This window comes from Hypanus sabinus, unplaced genomic scaffold (assembly GCF_030144855.1).
Source record: "Hypanus sabinus isolate sHypSab1 unplaced genomic scaffold, sHypSab1.hap1 scaffold_375, whole genome shotgun sequence".
Lineage (NCBI taxonomy): Eukaryota > Metazoa > Chordata > Chondrichthyes > Myliobatiformes > Dasyatidae > Hypanus > Hypanus sabinus.
Window position 1 is genome coordinate 115,021 of NW_026781268.1, and position 16,202 is coordinate 131,222.

Sequence of the window (16,202 nt, forward strand, 5' to 3'; positions counted from 1 at the left end):
ATGGGGAAAGATGAAGCTACACGGACACGTAGAGCAGTGACCCGCAGATGCTGCAGATCTGCAGAAAAAGGTGAACAGGAAATGGGATCACGTGATCGCTTTGGTCTCCCACTGCAGGCAGTGACTCCAGTTACCCACTCCAGCTACTCATTAGGCTGTGTAAAGAAGGAAACTTGCCGCTCACATTTCCTCTCACCTTAAATGTATTATACATTTCAACTCCCAGGAAAAATATATCCTCTGTCCACTCTATCTATTCCTCTCGTAATCTTATAAACGTCCATCCAGTCTCACCCCAGCCTGCGCCGCTCTGGAGAAAACAACACAAGTTTGTCCAGCCTCTCGTTATAGCTCATGCCCTCTAATCCAGGCAGTGTCCTGGTAAACCTCTTCTGCGCCCTTGTCCAAAGCCCCGACATCCTTCCGAGAATGGGGGCGACCAGAACTGTATGAAACACTCCAGATGTTTTATAAAACTGTGTTACGAACTGAAACGTTTTAGAAACGAACCAGCAGCAACAGAGTTCACACTGGAGTCTGGTTTGGATGTTAAAACCACTCTCTTTATTAGTGTCTACTTATAATATAGTAATTTAACGAAATAAAGTGTATATATGTGTAAATATAACCCCCAGTCTATCAAGTCTGAGGGAACAAAGCTCAGAGTCTTGAGATGGTAAAGTAGGAAAGTTCAGTAATCTACGGAATAAACGATGGGGGGGGGAGATATTTGTAATCCAGGGTGAAACGTAGAGAAAAGGCCGTTACTTCAAAATAACCACCGACGAAGTTCTTATCCGTTGAATCCGTCCACATACGAGTTATCAGCGAAAGTGACCTGTCACAGGAACACCGTCTTCCAGGGGTTACCACACAACATACCCAGGCAAGCGTTAACACAAGATATTCCACAATCCACTCCTATGGATTATACGAAGTGACAGCCACACACATTCGTTGTGGTTCCGTGTACCGATGATCAACCCACTCTTGTGGGCATAGGAGAGTTCCAAGCCTCAGCTGCGACTAACTGAAGCGATCAGCTTTTCCAGTCTCTCTCTCTCTCTCTTTAGACTGGCCGACTGCCTGTCTGCTGATCGCTCTCTCTCTCTCTCTTATGGTTCAGTCCACAGTCAGCGCTGTCAGCCTGTGACTGACGTCATAGCCCCGCCTCCTCACGCCGGCGCTCTTAAAGAAACAGTCACAGAACGACCGCAGGCTCGTAACAGCCGCAACACAACTTCCCGACTTTTGAACTCAGTGATTCAACTAATAAAGACAACCACGCCATTTGCCTTCTTAACCACCCGATCAATCTGTGCAGTCTCTTTCAGGGAGCGATGAACTTGGAGTCTAAGATCCCTCTGATCATCAACACTGTTCAGGGTTTTGCATTTAACAGTGTACTGTCTCATACATTCGACCTACCGAGCTGCCAAGATGATCATCACTAATCAAATCTCACTGAGATTTCTCAGGTCCTGTTGAATTTATTGCCAAGTGTACAAGTACGGGAAGGTACAGGTACAGAGAAACAGTGACTTGTGGCAGCATCACAGGCAAGTACATTCAGATAACACACGGAACACAAATTATACGATTCTCTGTCCGTAACAATCTATAAATATGTTTTATGTCATCAACAATATATAAAATACATTGTGTCATTATCACTAGTAAAATGTGCATTTTGTGTCAATAACAGGCTTGGAAATGTTGAATTTGCTCACTGTCTCCATTCCTCCTGTAATCCACAACCAGCTCCTGTGTTTTTGTCACAATGAGGGAGAGATTGTTTTCTTGACCCCACTGTGTCGGCGTGATGACTTCTTCTCTGTAGGCTGCCTCGTTATTATTTGGGATTCGGTCGTGCCGTCAGCAAATCTAATTAGCAGATTGGAACCCGCCACTGCAGCCCCACGTTGCACTATGTACTGATTGCAAAGCTACGAAATTGCATGTGAATAGCCTCCCCTCCCCCAACACTCTTTCTGCCTCACCAGCAGACTGGGACATCTCTCATCTCGCTGCCTCCGCCAGGACATTAAACTGTGAACAACTGTGGTCAGGGACTGATCTCTGGGGTACTCCAAACGCTACCTCCTTCCAGTCTGAAAACGACCCACTGATCCAGCCACACAGTACCAGCATTTTATCGATCTCCAACGAAAAAGCCTAATCACCTACTCCTGAGGGTCAATACCATTGCTGACTCTGAGTTTACCACCGTCAAATGCCAGGAGGGACATAATAATCAGAAAGTCTCTAGTCACAGCCGTGTAAATAAAATGTGATCTCAGTGGGTGTGTGGCGCATGCTCAGAATGCGAAGGAGACAGACAGACTGAGCCAAGTCACAGACTGATGAAGGGGAGGAATGATCCATTTTGATACAGAGAGAGAAGCAGAGAGTTTGATGTTGTTCCTGATGCCGGAACTGTGGCCAGTTAGAAGATGAAGTCTTGTCCCCCCAAATTGTTTTCAGTTGTGACAGTGTTTTTCTCAGAAGGCACCATGGAAACTAAATAATCTGAGTGGAAATGTTGTCCTTCACCCACCGACGTGGTTTGTAAACTTTTAACAGTTTAGAAAAGACAAAGGATTTGTGTATGGGAATCACAAACACAACAGCTCGTTAGTTCTGCTGTATCTGTCAGTTCACCAGCGCTTGAAAGCCGCCGATCCTTGAATGTGGAGGCGGAGATGCTGGAGAAGACAGCGCCCCACTCGCGACAAGGAGAGCGCGAACACGTGTCCATGTCCGTGATCTGATTGGATACATTGCCATGACGTTCCGAGCACTGTGACGTCATTCACTGGCTCTCATTTTGGAAGGGATTCAGTCGGGCATCGCAGATACACCAACAGCTTCGCACTGGGAAGCGGCCGTTCACCTGCTCCGTGTGTGCGAAGAGACTCATTCAGTTCACCCACCTTGTGATGCTCCGGTGAGTTCGCAATAAATAGAGACTACATTTCTGTCCGGAGTGAGCAAAGAGTTTTACTCAATCATCCCAGCTGCTGTAGCACCAGCAACTTCACATCAGGGAGGAAGTTCAAATCAGCTCCGTGTTAAATGTTTCACCATCACGGTGACTGAAGGCAGCTGCAGGTCCATGAGGGACTGTTACTGTCAGATTCTGCAGTTCTTGCGGCTGCTCATCGCACCCAGGACTGAACCCTGGTCACTGAGCATTGGAGGAGTCTGTTCTGCTGATGTTAGCCTTAAACTGGACTGGTGTTTAATATTGTGGATCTGTGAAAGACAAAGCAGTTTGTATCAAATCCCGTGTCTCGCTTGAGAGGCCACTCGGCCCAGCTGGTCCCTGCCCATGTTTCTGTTCCATATCAGTATATGAAAATCTACCCCTGCCGTTCCCCTCTCACCCTCCCTGAGATGACAGATTGCAACTAGTCACCACTCCGTGGGATAGGAGATTCCCGTTGAATGTCATAGAATCACAGAAATCTACAACATATTATCGATAATTTGTCCCACAATGTTGTACCGACCATGTAACTTACTCTAGAAATTGCTTAGAATTACCCTACCGCATAGCCTCCTATTTTCCCAAGCTCCATGTACCTTTCTAAGAGTCTCTTGAAAGACCCTATTGTATCCGCCTCTACCACCGTCGCTGGCGGTGCATTCCACACACACACCACTCTTTGCTTATAAAAACTCAGCTCTGACATGTCCCCTGTACCTACTTCCAGGCAGCTTAAACCGATTCCCCCTCGTGTTAGCCGTTTCTACCCTGGGGAAAAAAAAGACTCTGGCTATCCACACGACCAATGCCTCCCATCATTTTATACACCTGCATGAATTCCCTGCATGATTGTCTCCGGGCTGAACAAGTCGATGAGCTCACTGTGGTTGTGACGTTGTTCAGGGCTCCGGACGAAGTTGGTTAAACTCCTTCTTCCCCGCTCTTTTCAATGTTTCTACGTTAAAACCACTTTCTTCATTAGTATTGTGACGGGTGCCTGAATTACCCCTATGAACTGTGTTTTTGAAAAGAGAGAGGGAGATGTTCAACGAGAGAGAGAGAGAGAGAGAGAGAGAGAGAGAGAGAGAGAGAGAGAGAGAGAGAGAGAGAGAGAGAGAGAGAGAGAGAGAGAGACTAAGACTAAGACTAAGACTAAGACTAAGACTAAGACTAAGACTAAGACTAAGACTGCTCGGAGACGGTGTTATGGTTTATCTGTAAGCTTGTTTACACTTTTACAAGGACACTATCAGCTTCTGTGTTCTTACAGAGAGAGAAGGGAGGAACTGTTTGATGGACAGCTGGGGCTCAGCACGATGAGATAAGTACACGAACATGTAGATATAAGACAATTACGAAGAATTCCACACAGATTCCACGCTGGGTAAACGAAGTATCAGTCGCCGAAGTTCTTATCCGTCGATTAATTCCGAAATCCACATAGAAATATCAACTGGTGACAGTGACAGGAATATCGTCTTCAAGTGGTTACCACAGAACACCCCGATTCCAGGTAAGGGCCAACAAAAGTGATACCACCGGATACTTCAGCAAATCCACACATATGGATGATACGAAGTGACTGTCACATATCCGTTGTGCACTGCGTGCCGATGATCAGATCAACCCAACCTTTTGGGCATGGAAGAGTTGCAGCCTATAGCAGTCACACGCTGAAGTTCCAACAGCTTGTCTCCCTCTCCCGCTCCTGCTCCTGCAGCTTGTGTCTGACGTCACAGCCCCGCCTCACTCAGGCACTTAAAGCGACACTCACAGTAAACGAACCGGCGTCTCGTAACACAATGCACCTCTAAAGTCTGACAGCAGACTAACGAGTGAATCTTCGATGGTGCAGAGTCAGAAACCGAAGATTTGCCAGCCTGAGTCAGGGGCTCCAGAGAGAGATGGGGTCCAGAGGAGGAGGACGAATAAGACGAGCACGATGTGGTTAAAAGTGAAAGATTAGAAACATTTGGAAACTGGTTGATCGAAAAAAAGGTGGTTAATTTCTGCAAAACACAGGTGGAAATCAACAGATAAGGTAGAAATTTTGGAGAGGAATACATAGGAAATGTTTTCTCAGTATTTCCAGCAACTGCAGAATCTCCTATGTTTTATATCTGCATTTTACTTTGGCATTAGATACATGTTGATATTGAGTATATTGCTTATGGGAGCCGCTTTCTGCGTTAAAACAGCTGCAGATTTTTTCGATTCCCACGATAAAAAAAATGAGGTATGGACATTGAACGGGTGCTTGCAGAAATGTCTAATGGCACCGTGATTACCCATAGGGCAATTCGTTCAGAATTTCGCCGGCGCTGAAGCGCCGATGAAATGCGCAGGCGTCAGGCTGAGGACGTCCCTGAGTTTCACGCATGCGCGCAGTGCACAGAAGGCTTTGAAAATGTCGGTTGCAGGTAAGAGCGATTAACCGTGTTTTTATCTTAAATACCGACTTCAGGATAATTCCTCTGAATTTCGGACACCGTGGGCAGCAATCCCGGGACGGTCCTGCCCTCTTCCCTCTCTCTCAGCCCCACGATCCGTACACGGGCCCCGGGGAGCTTCCGGCTGATGAGGGAATGGGAATCGATGGATCTCTCAGACAGAGCTGAGCTCCAGCTATCTAAATGCAAGGATTAGGAACTCGGAGAAAGGGAACAAAATCTTTTACATCACAAGTTGAGAAAATCGCCTTTGTTCTACCTCCAATCACTAACAAGAGAAAATCTGCAGATGCTGGAATTCCAAGCAACGCACACAAAATCCCGGAGGATATCAGCATTAGGACTCTTTTCCATAGATGCTGCCTGGCCTGCTGAGCTCCTCCAGTATTTTGTGTGTGTTGCTGCATTTACCTCCTCTTGCTCTGGACTTTTCTACCGGTGAGAACATGTTTTGTCCCATTCTCTCTGGGTACATAATGATATCAAACACCTTTGCCCTGGGCAACAGGTAGCTTTCACATCACAAATGTGCCTGATTCCAGTGAGACAGACTACTGCCCTTCCCTTCATATTCATAGGGATTTCATTTACTGAGTTCACCACCGTCAGTCATTGGGGGAGGGTTCAGGGGGAATATATATGTAGAACACAGAAACTAGTGATGCCTGTTTGCATTTTGGTGATGCAAAAGTTGCTGGAGAATTTGCAAGTGGGAAGAAGTGGAGTGATATTTGGAAATCTGACTTCTTAAAGCGTAATTTAGCAAGCAAACCACATATGGACAATGTGCAAAAGCTTTGGTGAGAAACTCCTGCATTTCCTGTTACAGGCCTGCTACATAGGTTGTGTGAGAGTGCAGATGAACTCGATCAAACCCAGAGGAGATTAAAGTTCCTATTGACAGTGATTTGCTAGCTGTCACTGGGTAAAAAATACACAGTCCAAGATTTATCTGCACACTGGTTATTACAAATTAGAGGGGTATTGGAGGGAAGGAGGGGAGACCTGCAGTGTCCCTGATGCCCTCCCCTACAAGATGTGCATCCAGCTGCAACTTGTAACCCTGCACTTCAATGAGCTGCTTGAAGTGGGTGAATTCCATATCATCCAGCAGTTGGAGGGGGTGATAGATATGACATGAAGAGAGGTGAGTTACTCCCAAGGTGCAGGACACAGGAAACTGGGTGAGAGTCAGGAAGGGGAATGAGGTTAAATAGGCATCGCAGAGTACTCTTGTGGCCATTTCACACAACAACAGGTGGACCAGAAGCTGTGGGGGTAATTACCTGGCAGATGAAAGTCAAAAGATAGGGGTTTCGTTAGTTAGAGGAACAGAACAAGAGGGGACAAATATCCTAGTGGTAAGACTTGCTAGTGGTAGTGAGCAGGGGAGGGGGTGATGTGGTTAAAATAAGTTGAAGAATGACAGAACAGATAGTGGAGAGGGTGAATTGAATTGACTTTATTAAATACATATTTCATAAACATGAGTAGTAATATTTACCTTACATCATCTAAATGGGCAATGTTTAATTTATAGTCATTTATAATAGATAGTTTGTACATAGGACAGTCAATACAACATCGAAATGCAATTGTATCAGCATGAATTAATCAGTCTGATGGCCTGGTGGAAGATGATGTCCCGGGGCCTGTTGCTCCTTTTGCTGTGGTACCGTTTCCTGGATGATAGCAGCAGGAACAGTTTGTGGTTGTGGTGAATTGGGCCTTTTTGTCGCTGATATTCGTTGGGCCCTTTTTACACACCTGTCTGTGTAAATGTACTGAATCATGGAAAGTAGATTGTGCAATGTATAATTTCCTTGTTTATATTTAGAGACATTTTTTGGTGTATAAAATGATGAGGGGTATTGAGCGTGTGAGTGGCCAGAGAAGTGTTTTTTCCCCCAGGGTTGAAATGGTTAATGCCGCTTTTCCACACTCCCACAGACCCTTTGTCCATCTCCTGGGTAAATAGAGTTTGAAAAATATTTAAGATCTCCTCCATCTGCTTTGGTTCCACACGTGGATTGCCATTCTGGACTTCCAAAGGACCAACTTTGTGCCTTGCAATCCTTTTGCTCTTAATCTATCACTAGAATCCCTGAAGATTATCCTTCATCTCTTATGTGACAGCAACCTCATGCCATCTTTTAGCCATCCTGATTGATTTCTTATGTGTTCTGTTGCATTTCTTATACTCCATAAGGAACTGACTGCCTATCCCTGTTATGTAATTCCATTTTGTGCTTTACCAGGGTCTGAATATCTCTTGCAATTCAAGTTTCCCTACAGTTTCTATCTTTAACTTTTATTCTGACATACCCGCTTACTAATTTCAAAATTTTGCTTTGAAGGCCTCCCATTTACCAAGCACACCTTTGCCATAAAGCAGCCTGTCCCAGTCCACAGTTGCCAGATCCTAGTGTTGATTCCAGGTATTGATCCATGCCCTGAACACATCCGCCTTTCCTACGCTGCTCCTTGTATTGAAATATACAGGGCTCAGCATATTCACTGCACCACGCTCAACTTTTTCATTCCTGACTTTGTCTGAGGCCTGAACAACATCTGTCTCCACAAATTCTCCACTCTCTGTTCTGTTATTCAGGCTCCCATTCCCCCTGCAACTTTAGTTTAACCCTCCTTACCCCCACCTCCCTCCATGCAGATCTATCACCCCTTTGTCTTTCCTCTCCCAGATCAATAAAAAGGAGGTGCATACCAGGTACAGGCAGATAGGAACAAATGGGGTACTTATGAAATACAGGAAATTCAAGTGAACACATACGAAAGAAATAAAAGAAGGCATGAGGTTGCCCCAGCAGACAAGGTGAAGGAGAATCCTCAGGGATTCTGCAGATATGTTAAGAGCAAAAATATTGCAAGGGAAAAAATTAATTCTCTGGAAGATCAGAATGGTAATCCATATGAAGGATAGCATAGACTTGGGGAGATTTTTTTTGCATCCGTATTTACTCAGGAGATGAACACAGAGTCTATAGAAGTGAGGCAAAGCCGCATCAACTTCATGGACCCTGTACAGATTACAGAGGCCGAGGGGTTTGAGGCAAATTAGTGTGGATCAATCCCCAGGGCCTGACAAGTTGTTCACTAGGACCCGGCGGAAGACAAGTGCAGAAATTATCGGGGCCTAAACACAGATATTTGAATCATCCTTAGTGACAGGTGAGGTACTCGAAGATTGGAGGACAGACAATGTTGTTCTGATGTTCAAGAAAGGCTGTAAAAATAAACTAGGAAATTATGGTGGGCTTGACATCAGAACTGGGAAAGTTATTGGAATGTGTGCAGGAACCAGGTATATACTGTAAGTATTTGGATAGGTGTGGACTGGTAAAGGATAGGCAGCATGGCTCTTGCCAATCTTATAGAGTCTCTCAAGGAAGTTATCAGGGAAGTGGATGAAGGCAAGGCAGTGGATGTTGTCTACATGGACTTCAGCAAGGCACCTGACAAAGTCTCATATGGGAGGTTGGTCAAGAAGGTTCGGTCACTCAGCATTCGAGATTAAACAGTAAACTGGATGAGACACTGTCTTTGGGAGAAGCCAGAGTGTGGTTTCCGCTCTGGCTGGAGGCCTGTGTCTAGTGGCTGCCACAGGGATCAGTACTGGATCTGTTGTTGTTTGTCAGTCTATATCAGTAATCTGGATGATCGTGTGGTTAACTGAATCAGCAAATTTGTGGATGACAATAAGACAGGGGGTGTAGTGGAGTGCAAGAAGACTATCATGGCTTGCAGTGCAATCTGGACCAGGTGGGAAAATGGTTTTAGAAATGGAAAATGGAATTTAATGCAGTCCAGTATGAGTTGTTGCACTTTGGTCTGACCTACCAAGGGAGGTCTTTCACAGTGACTGGTCGGACACAGAGGAGTGTTGTAGAAGAAAGGGACCTGTGAATACAAGACCTTAATTCACTGAAAGTGGTATCACAGGTAGATAGGGATAGAAAGATTGATTTCAGCCCATTGCCCTTCATGAACCAAATTACTGATAACAATAGATGGATATTATGTTGACTTCTAGAAGACATTGGTGAGGCCTAATTTGGAGTATTGTGTACAGTTTTGGTCACCTACCTACAGGAAAGTTGTAAAAGAAGTTCATAGATTTCATAGAAAATTCACAAGGATGTTGCCATGTCTGGAGGACTTGGATAATAAAGAAATATTGAACAAATCCGGACTTTATTCCTTGGAATGCAGAAGATCGAGGGGAGATTTGATTGTGATAGAGAGGCACAGATAGTGTTAATGCAAGCTGGCTTGTTCCATGAAGATTGGGTGGGACAACAACCAGAGACCATGTGTTAAAGGTGAAAGGTGAAATATTAAGGGGAACATGAGGGGAAACTTCTTCACACAGACGGTCATCTGGCTGTGGAATGAGCAGCCAGCACAAGTGGTGCATGCGAGCTCAATTCCAACATTTAAGAGTTTTGTGTTGGTACCTGGATGGTAGGGGTATGGGAGTGGGCTGTTTAAATGGTTCAGCACAAACTGGATGGCCCAAAGGGCCTGTTTCTATGTTGAAATTTTCTAAGATTGTGACAAGAACCTGAAATAATACAAAAATTCACTCTAACCCCTTTTGACAGCTGTGTGAACCAACCAGTCATTTCAGCAGGAATTTTTATGTGGCGTTAAAACTGTGACACTTTAAGTTAATAATACATCAAAGAAGATCCCAGCTGCAAGTCAAGAAAAACTATTTGTGTGAGAGTGTTTCAGTTACTGAGGGGCCAGGAACCCATGCAGCTCAGTGGGAACAGGGAATAATACCAACGGAGAGAGTCAAACTGAGCCAGGTCACAGATTGGAGATGGCAGAAATGCCCCATTCTTATAGAGACAGGAAGAGCATCAGGGAATTGATGGTCATTCCAGATACCAGCACTCTGCCCAGTCAGAAGTTGATTTCTCTGTCCAACTTTCGTTGAACTTCACCGTAACAGTGTGATACCAGATCAAACCTTGGCAACTCAAGTAATCTCATTTGAAATGTTCCACTAAACCCATTGATGGATTTTGTTAAATCTTTTTACAGGTTAAAAATGAGAAGGAATTTGTCGCCAGGAAGCTCAAACACGGCACATCAGTTTTGTTGTCTCTGTCTAGATGTTTAAAAAGTGGAGCAAGGGATGCAATTGACCACCCTTTCTGCTCGGACTGTGGGGAGGGATTCACTCGGACAGTTGACCAACTGGCACGCCTGTAATTTACACAGGAGAAAGGCCTTTCACCCGCTCAGACAGTGGGAATGGATTCACTCGATTATCACAATTGAAAGTACATCAGCAAGTTCACACTGGGCAAGGCCATTCACCTGTTCTGTGTGTGAGAAGGGGTTCAGTCGGTCATCCCACCTGTGAACACACCAATCAGTTCACACTGGGCAGAGGCTGGTCAACTGCTGAGTTTCTGGGAAAGGATTCACTTAGTCATCTGTTCTAATGGCACACCAGCGTGTTCACACCGGGGAGAAGCCGTTCACCTGCTCAGAGTGTGGGAAAGGATTTACACAGACATCTACCCTACTGGTACATCAGCGAGTTCACACTGGGGAGAGGCCATTCACCTGCTCAGTCTGTGGGAAAGGATTCACTCAGTCATCCCACCTACAGATACATCAGCGAGTTCACACTGGGGAGAGGCCATTTAACTGCTCAGTCTGTGGGAAGGGATTCATTCAGTTATCCCACCTGCAGAGACATCATCGAGTTCACACTGGGGAGAAGCCGTTCACCTGCTCAGTATGTGGGAAGGGATTCACTTGGTTATTCAGCCTACAGAAACATCAGCGAGTTCACACTGGGGAGAAGCCGTTCACCTGCTCAGTCTGTGGGAGGAGATTCACTGAGTCTTCCACCCTGCAGAATCATCAGCGAGTTCACACTGGGGAGAGGCCATTCACCTGCTCAGTCTGTGGGAAAGGATTCACTCAGTCATCCCACCTACAGATACATCAGCGAGTCCACACTGGAGAGAGGCCATTTAACTGCTCAGTCTGTGGGAAGGGATTCATTCAGTTATCCCACCTGCAGAGACATCATCGAGTTCACACTGGGGAGAAGCCATTCACCTGCTCAGAATGTGGGAAGGGATTCACTTGGTTATCCAGCCTACAGAAACATCAGCGAGTTCACACTGGGGAGAAGCCGTTCACCTGCTCAGTCTGTGGGAGGAGATTCACTGAGTCTTCCACCCTGCAGAATCATCAGCGAGTTCACACTGGGGAGAGGCTGTTCACCTGCTCAGAATGTGGGAAAGGATTCACTCTGTCATCTACCCTACTGATACATCAGCGAGTTCACACTGGGGAGAGGCCGTTCACCTGCTCAGTCTGTGGGAAAGGGTTCACTCTGTCATCTACCCTACTGGTACATCAGCGAGTTCACACTGGGGAGAGGCCGTTCACCTGCTCAGTCTGTGGGAAGGGATTCACTAATTTATCCAGCCTACAGAGACATCAGCGACTTCACACTGGGGAGAAGCCGTTCACCTGCTCAGAATGTGGGAAGAGATTCACTCAGTCATCCAACCTACTGAGTCACCAGCGAGTTCACACTGGGGAGAAGCCATTCACCTGCTCAGTCTGTGGGAAGGGATTCACTCAGTCATCCCACCTACGGAGTCACCAGCGAGTTCACACCGGGGAGAGGCCATTCACCTGTTCAGTCTGTGGGAAGGGATTCACTCAGTCATCCACCCTACAGAGTCACCAGTCAGTTCACACTGGGGAGAGGCCTCTCTCCTGCTCAGTCTGTGGGAAGGGATTAACTGTGTCATCCACCCTACAGAGACATCAGCGAGTTCACACTGGGGAGAAGCCGTTCACCTGCTCAGAATGTGGGAAGGGATTCTCTCAGTTATCCAGCCTACAGAAACATCAGTGAGTTCACACTGGGGAGAGGCCATTCACCTGCTCAGAATGTGGAAGGAGATTCACTGACTCTTCCACCCTGCAGAGTCATCAGCAAGTTTACAGTGGAGAGAGGCAGTTCTCCTGCTGAGAATGTGGGAAAGTATTCACTCTGTCATCCACCCTACTGGTACATCAGCAAGTTCACACTGGGGAGAAACCTTTCAACTGCTCAGTCTGGGAATGGATTCACTCAGTTATTCACCCTACAGAAACATCAACAAGTTCACACTGGAGAGAGGCCGTTCACCTGCTGAGAATGTGGGAAAGGATTCACTCAGTCATCCCACCTACTGACACACCTGTCAGCTCACAATGGGGAGTGGCCATTGTTATGAATCTCTAGGTTTTGTTTGCTGTGGAGAGAGAGAGAGAGAGAGAGATTAAGAAGGCAAATGTGTCTGACTTGCAGCTTGTTTACATTGTGTGCAGCTTGTTTAGTTTTAACTGAGGACACAGACACTCAGAGTCAGACGGAGACGAAGGAGGAAAAATGGAAAGAATCGAAACCAGGGAACTAGTGGCCAAGGGTCACTGTTTGGAACTTTCCTTTGCCCACAAGTGTGGGCAAATTATCGATTCTCCGTACATTGAATATGTGGATGTCACCTCATTTGATCCATTGGAGTGGATCTGATTTGGGGTATCCTGCGGTGACCACTAATGTGTTAACCCTTGTCTGGCTATGGTGTGGTAATTCTTTTGAAGACGATACCCTTCATGACAAGTCACTTTGGGTGATAATTAGTATGTGGATTTGGAAGGATGACAGATAAAATCTACAGCAACTGTTGGTCTTGTTTTACCACCATGTAACCTGTGGAATATGACATAATTGCCTTCTCTCAACATTTACCCTGGATTACAAATATCTCTCTCATCACCTATTCTGTGGTTGAACTGAACTTTCATACTTTACCAAATCAAGACTCCAAGTCTTGTTTCCCCCGAGCTCAATAGTTTGGGAATTTTATTTATACACATAACACTCAGGAGGAAATCTGCAGATGCTGGAAATTCAAACAACACACACAAAATGCTCATGGAACACAGCAGGCCAGACAGTATCTATAAGGAGAACTGTCGACGTTTCAGGCTGAGACCCTTCGTCAGGACTCACTGAAAGGAAAGATACTAAGAGATTTGTAAGTAGTGGGGGGAGGCTGAAATGCAAAATGATAGGAGAAGACCGGATGTGGTGGGATGAAGCTAAGAGCTGGAAAGGTGATTGGCGAAAGTGATACAGAGCTGGGAGAGGACCATTGGACAGGAGGCCTCAGAGGAAAGAAAGGTGGGGGGGGGGGGGGAAGCACCAGAGAGACATGGAAAACAGGCAATTAAATATGTCAGTGATGGGGTAAGAAGGGGAAGAGGGGTATTAACGGAAGGTGGAGGAGTCAATGTTCACCCCATCAGGTTGGAGGCTACCCAGCTTGTATATACGGTGTTGTTTGGATTGATTTTGACAGTAAAGGAGGCCATGGATAGACATATCAGAATGGGAATGGGATGTGGAATTAAAATGCGTAGCCACTAGGCGGAGTCTGTTGCTGCTGGTTCGTTTCTAAAGCATTACGGTTTGTAACAAAATGGGGCCTGCGTCTGGGATATGAAGAAATTTAAGGATTGATGTATTATCGATTTCATTGGGGAAATCCCTTTTGATTTATTTGTGTGTGGAAAACCAGCAGCAATGGATGTTGATAGATATCTGGAAGTGTGAGCCTCTCAGGCATTAGAGGACACCAGAAGGATTGAGTTGTTCAGTATTGCTATAATGTTAATACTTGCTAAGGTGAAATTGACAATGAGGAGGGCACAGATGCGGAGGATAATAGCTGAACATTATGTATCTGAGGGTGTGTTTAAAGTGGAGGAGTTGGAGGTGTTTCCTGAAAGTAAACCTAGTGAGCTTGAGATCCAGTGCAAGTGAGAAAAATTAAAGATGGAGACTGCGGAAAGGCAGAGGCAGTTTCAGGCTGGAGAGGCAGAAAAGCAGACAGAAATTTCTCTTACAAAGGGTAATTAAGGGGAATGCTTAGCAAGCCTATTCTGCTTTGACAGTTGCTGAAGCAGCTTATTATTTATTTATTTATGCTGCCCCAATCATCGCCACTGGGCTATAAATCTGCAGGAGCTGTGTGTGGTTCAGTGCTTTGCTCAAGGACACACAAGCTGCCTCGGCTGAGGCTCGAACTCATGACATTCAGATCACGAGTCCAACACCTTAGCCACATGGTCATGACCTATTCATGACACATTATGATCTATTGAAGCAGGCTGTGCTCAAAGCTTGTGAGTTGGTCCCAGAAGCAGACAGGCAGAAGTTCAGAAATTTGAAGAAATCTGTGAACCAGACATACGGAATTTGCTTTTGAGAAAATTGTGTGTCTTGACCGCTGGTGCACATCTGAACATGTAAATGATAATTTTAACAGCTTCAAAGAGTTGGTTTTAATTGAAGAGTTCAGAGGGTGCGTTCCTGATGACATAAAGATGTATTTAGATGGAAATGATGCTGCCACTATGCAGGAATCTGCTAGATTAGCAGATCAATTTGCTTTAACTGATAAAGTTATGTTTACCCTGAATAAGAGTTTCCAAAAGGCAGTTGTCAAGTTGTGGGTAAACCTAATGAGGTCACCCCAGTGGCCTGTACCTGCATTCGGTGAACCCTTTTTCAAAGTTATAGTGGATTGTGTTGGCCCATTGCTAACAGACTAAAGCTGGCCATCAGTATCTGCTAACTATTATGTGTACTGCATCCAGATTCCCAGAGGCAATGCCTCTCAGAAATGTTAAAGCTAAAACTGTGGCGAAGGCTCTCACCAAGATTTTCACTTTATTCGATATGCCTAAAGAAGTCCAGTCTGATCAAGGATGTAATTTTACATCTGGATTATTCCAGCAGGTTGTTTCTGAACTGGGAGCAAAACAAATTGCATCATCTGCGTACCATACAGAATCACAAGGGGCTTTAGAAAGATTTAATTTTACCCTCAAAACAATGATTAAGACATATTGTGTTGAAAATGGAAAAGACTGGGATGAAGGAATACATTTGCTTTTTTCCACAGAAAGGGAGTCAGTACAGGAATCACTGGGCTTTACTCCGTATGAACTTGTATTTGGTCGCAGAGTGACCTTTGACCTTGTTAAAAGGAACGGTGGATTGATGGGGATGTACATGTTAACTCGTTAGACTATGTTTCGAAGTTCAAAAAGAAACTACACCAAGCCTGTAGTCTAGCGAGACAAAACTTAAAGATTTCTCAAAACAAAATGAAGTGTTGGTTTGATAACAGGGCTCACAAAGGAAAATACCAGGTTTGAGATAAGGTGCTTGTCTTATGTTGACGAATCCACTTCAGTCGAAATTCAATAGACAGTATGAAATAGTCTCCCAAATTAAATATGTGAATTATGTTATTAAAACACCCAACTGACTTGAACTAACGCAGGTGGTACACATAAAATTGATAAAGCCTTTTTTGACAAGCAGGCACCATCTGTGTGTGTTGTTCTCAAATCATATGAATCTGGCAACCCTGAGAATGAAACAATTGACTTGTCTGAGACTTTCCACAAGCCAAACGTGGTCCTAGTTAGGCTAATGAACTCGGTTGTCCTGGAAAACATTGCTAACATGTTGGCTCATCTGCAGCCAAAGCAACAACAACAGCTGAAGTAATTAATTCTGAAGTTTAAAGATTTATTTCCCGATGTTCTCAAGCAAACCATGGTCGCAGTACATGATGTAGATATTGGTCAAGCCAAACTGATTAAACAACACCCATATTGCATGAACGTACAAAAGT

At 45.1% G+C, this 16,202-nt stretch overlaps 1 pseudogene; it reads left to right on the forward strand.

Annotated features, from left to right (window-relative positions):
* The window catches only part of LOC132388661 (zinc finger protein 850-like), a 40,045-nt pseudogene extending 24,205 nt beyond the window's left edge, over nt 1-15,840 (forward strand).
* Nucleotides 15,841-16,202: the final 362 nt, after the last annotated feature.